This window comes from Hipposideros armiger, unplaced genomic scaffold, assembly GCF_001890085.2.
Source record: "Hipposideros armiger isolate ML-2016 unplaced genomic scaffold, ASM189008v1 scaffold_97, whole genome shotgun sequence".
Classification (NCBI taxonomy): domain Eukaryota; kingdom Metazoa; phylum Chordata; class Mammalia; order Chiroptera; family Hipposideridae; genus Hipposideros; species Hipposideros armiger.
In genome coordinates, this window is record NW_017731447.1 from 1978231 (window position 1) to 1982307 (window position 4077).

Sequence of the window (4077 nt, forward strand, 5' to 3'; positions counted from 1 at the left end):
TCCTCCTCCACACTCTCCCAGTGTTCCAGACTGCTCACCTGATCTCCGACTCTCTGACCCTTCCGGCTGGATTCAGTCGTCTGCTCTGCTGTGCGCTCCCTTCCTGGTCCCTCACCCGCTACTCATCCCAGTTCAGTCATCACGGCCTCAGACATACTGTCCTGAATCCGCACGCTCCGCCCACCAGCCCCTGCTCACATCCTGTGGACCAGGCTGTGGTTTCCTCCCGGGACCTGCAGACATCACTCTGTAACATTCCATGTTTCCATTCAGAACCTTTGTCACACACTCATCTGACACAGCTTAGGGGACCTCCTCCTCTGATTCACCCCTTCTTCTAGTCACCCCAGGACTTTTGCTTTCTGCCCTCCCTCTTGCCCCCCGCCTCCCCTCCACCCTGGCCCCATCTGCCAACCCATGCACGCCACCAAGTCTCAACCTGCATAGAACCCTGGGCCCTCCCATCCACCCGCCTTCTCTCCTCCTGACCTAGCAGCTGTCTCTCTCCCAGATGCTCTTCAGTGTCTCCTCCATCCCATCTGCGCCTTCTATCTGCGCGGATATCCCATCAGGTACTCTCTGCTCACATTTGCACAACTCCACTTCCTTATGCATTCCACTCCCATCTCAGTCAACCCTACTCCTCATGTGTCTTCAACTCCAGGACCAAACCTTGGCGCTCCACCCCTACCTGCTGACAGTGAGTCCCAGGTCACTGCCAGATGCCTTCTCGGCTACATCCATTTGCTCGCTGTCTGCCTGGTCCAGGCTCCCCCACCCCCGCCCCCACCCCCACCGTGTCTGACAGTCTTGACTCTGACTCCTCCATCTACCCCGACTCAGGGGCCCCTCTGCTCATGCTTCACCTGCCTGCCCAGCTCTGCCCACTGCCCCTTCCACCCAGTGATTCTCACCCGAGGGTGCATGACCCCCAAGGTGGCCTATCATATCATCTTTGGGGGTTTTTTTTTTTTGTTTTTTTTTTGGTTTTTGTTAGGAGCAGAGCCCTGCTCCCCCCTCAGATGTTCTGATAGGCCTCCCTTGGGGTCCATGCCCACAGCCCCCCCTCGGGTGAAATCCCCCCCCCCCCCGGGAAGAATCACTGCTGTGGAAGCCCAACCTGACCCCTGAGCTGCACGCCCCCTTCCTCTTCTAGCCTCCTACTGGCTGCCATTGACACATTTTTCTGAAAGATCCCACCCAGCGTTGGCCCCACTCTCACATTATCCCAGTACTGTCTGTCCTCTTGGCTGCATTCCCTTCCATATTTCCTCTTTCAAACCCAATATACCCCAACCCCCAGTCTGCAGAAAACATTGTTCTTTTTACGAACCCCGGCACCCACATACCCTTGCTGCCCTCTACCCATTATGACACTCAGGAACTGTGACAGTATCTTTGGCCTAAATCTGACCTGTCTGACTTTCCCTAAGTTACCCTCCTCATCAGATGCATAACAGTCCCCTTGCAGAGCTTTACCCCTGTGGTCCTCACGCCCCTCTGTTTCCCGCCAACCAGACCTTTCCCTTCCCCCTTTTCCACCAGTACCCTCCTGTCCCCTCTCTGGGTGGAGTCACTGGTCTTCCCCACCCTCTCCTCAACCTGCAGTCATCACCCCAACACTGGACGTGGAATTAGTCCACAAGCTCAATTCAAAGAGATGGTTTTCTCAGTGGCTGGAGCTTGGCTTGTGTTCCCCCATCCCTACCCCCATGCACACTGATCCCTGTCCTGCCCTCCCACCCCGACCAAACCTCATTGCCCACCCGGACCCTTCCGCTCATCCTGTCCCATCCGATCTAGGATCTGCAGTTAGCCTGGCTGAAGAGTCTACCCTCTCCACAACATTTAAGGCAGTCCAAGTAGCCTTTGCTTTCTGCCAACCTCTTTTCTGCTATTCCTTCCCCATAATATTGCTCACATTAGCGGACCCCAGTGTCTTAATATCCTTGTGGTTTGCACCCCTGAGATCTGCCGGATGCCCACTCTGCCACCTCCCTCTTCTCTTTGCTGTCCCTGATGGCGTCCAGTGCTCTCCACCATTCTCCATGCTCCATTCTCCCCTGGGTGCCTCCCCTCGCCTTGTCTGTCTCTGGGCAGCGACTGTCCCGTTGTGGTGCATCAAGACCCCATTTGGAAATCCTTCCCACAACCTGTCCTCACAGGACCATTCCTTCTGTTCCCTCCGTGCCAGGGAAAGCACCCTGCACCTTCTCTAGGGCCCATGCACCTCAAAGCTCCCTGATGCCTGTCATTGAGAATCATTGACTCACTCACGCCTTCTCCATAGGGCTGTGCGCCCTTCCGTGACCTGCTCTCGCTGCTCACACTCTCTCCATCCCCTCACCAGGCTATGCTCTCCAGAAGCATCTGCTGGCATTCAGCTGGTCCTCCCACTGACTCCCTGCACTGCCTTCCCTTTAGGCTCCCTTTCCTTTAGTTTCATGCTGTATCACTTTCCTACCTCTTCTCTCTTCCCTTTCAATCAGACACTTGCCCACAGATTTGCCAAGAGGACCACGCTTCCTTCTCTTCTTCCTGCCCTTGCCTCCACTGTTTCTATTTCTCCTCCATCAGGCTCCTTGGTGCATCTCTGCCCATCGACCCTGTCCGGATCCCTCTTTGGCCCCTTCCCTCTTGGCCACATTCCCCGCACAGCACCCACATGCAGATTTTAAGACCATCTCTCTATCTCTCCGTCCCATTCTGCCATGACTCCTTTGTTGTCTACCAAATCCAGGCTCCAAAACAAGAGCTCCCCACCGCAAGCCACCAGCATCCTGCCCCTTGTTCTCTCCCTTCTGACCACATTATATCCTCAGACCACACCTAAGGCCATCCTTTCCTGGATCCCCGCAGGGACTGTCTCTGCCTCATGCTAGACCTCCACCCTTGGCAGCCCCTCAGAGTAGCAGGAGCATGGAATAGGTAATCGTTATGAAATGTGATTCCTGCCTGCTCCCCAGCAATTTCTTAGCATGTCTGCTACCCACACACTGGCCTCCCTCCGCCTGCGTCCATGCTGATGTCCCTGAGGTGACCTGCCATGATGTCTGCAAGGCCCATCTTAATGTGCAGCACTGCCCCTTCCCTGTTTCACCCCACTCACCATGGCCCTTCTCCCTGCTTACTCCGAGGGCCTTGGGTCATCCAATGCCCAGGCTAAGGCGTCCTGGCTCAGCTCTGCTCCAGCCAACTGGCCTCAATACAGCACATGCCTCTGGCCACCCGAGATCTGCCAGCATCCTCAGATTAGCTCTTTAGGTCCCTTTCCGCTCCACAGTACCCCCTTTACTGACTCTGGGTCCCTCATGTTCACGAGGTTTTCTCCCCTCGTCCATGCCACCTGTCCCTTTTTCCTGTGACTCCCCTGACCCAGCTCCCACTAGTCCCTCCTCCATGGCTGCCTGATCCTTCAGTCTCTCTCTCTCCACACTGGCTGTGGACTGAATTGGCCAATCCCATCATCCACCTTCTCTCCCACTCTTGTCTTCAGGAGACCCCGGCTTCACCTTCAACATGCTCTCCTCCTTTCCCACTACCTGCTGCTCATGTGACAGGTTCCACAGTCTCTCCCGTGACATGTGCTCCCTTTTCCATCTGCACGCTGCTCCCCGTTGCCAGCTTCTGTCCAACGTGCTGTACCAAATCATCGGTTGTCCCAGTTCACCCCTATGCAGCCTTCCCTTTGGGTCTGCCATTTTGAAACAGTGATTGCTTCCCTGGGCTTCTCTCTGACCTTCTGTCATCTAGCCTTGCCTTTCACTGACTGACCTGGCTGTCTCAAGCGTTTTAAATGGGCCACGACTTCTACACCTCATCCTCCTCTACCTTCTCCCTCCCACCCAAGCTCCTGGCTTACCTGCTCTGTGCTCTACCTCCTGCTTGCGCTGCCTCGTGCCCACGGCCTACTTGTGAGGACAGACTACCTGGATTTTCCATGTTCCCCCTTCATGTGGGCTTTTGAGCATCTGTCTCTTAGCACAGTGGTTCCCTGACCCTCTCAGCCAGCCCCTCCTGCCCGAGCTCAGAGGCGCCATCTCCGGCCCTTTCCTTCTCTTCCGGCCCGTTGGACCA

At 55.9% G+C, this 4077-nt stretch overlaps 2 protein-coding genes and 2 long non-coding RNA genes across 5 annotated transcripts in view; 2 read left to right on the forward strand and 2 right to left on the reverse strand.

Moving 5' to 3' along the window:
* The window catches only part of MEST (mesoderm specific transcript), a 181936-nt gene that overhangs the window by 128975 nt on the left and 48884 nt on the right, over positions 1-4077 (reverse strand). The gene's annotated exons all lie outside the window — the stretch shown is intronic.
* The window catches only part of COPG2 (coat protein complex I subunit gamma 2), a 126568-nt gene that overhangs the window by 86231 nt on the left and 36260 nt on the right, over positions 1-4077 (forward strand). The window lies entirely within an intron of this gene.
* LOC109384606 (uncharacterized) overlaps positions 1-4077 on the reverse strand; it is a 19756-nt gene that overhangs the window by 11549 nt on the left and 4130 nt on the right. The window lies entirely within an intron of this gene.
* The window catches only part of LOC109384607 (uncharacterized), an 8335-nt gene continuing 5139 nt past the window's right edge, over positions 882-4077 (forward strand). Inside the window, exon 1 of the long non-coding RNA XR_002124435.1 lies at positions 882-936. This is a non-coding gene — a long non-coding RNA (uncharacterized LOC109384607). The remainder of the gene's footprint in view (positions 937-4077) is intronic.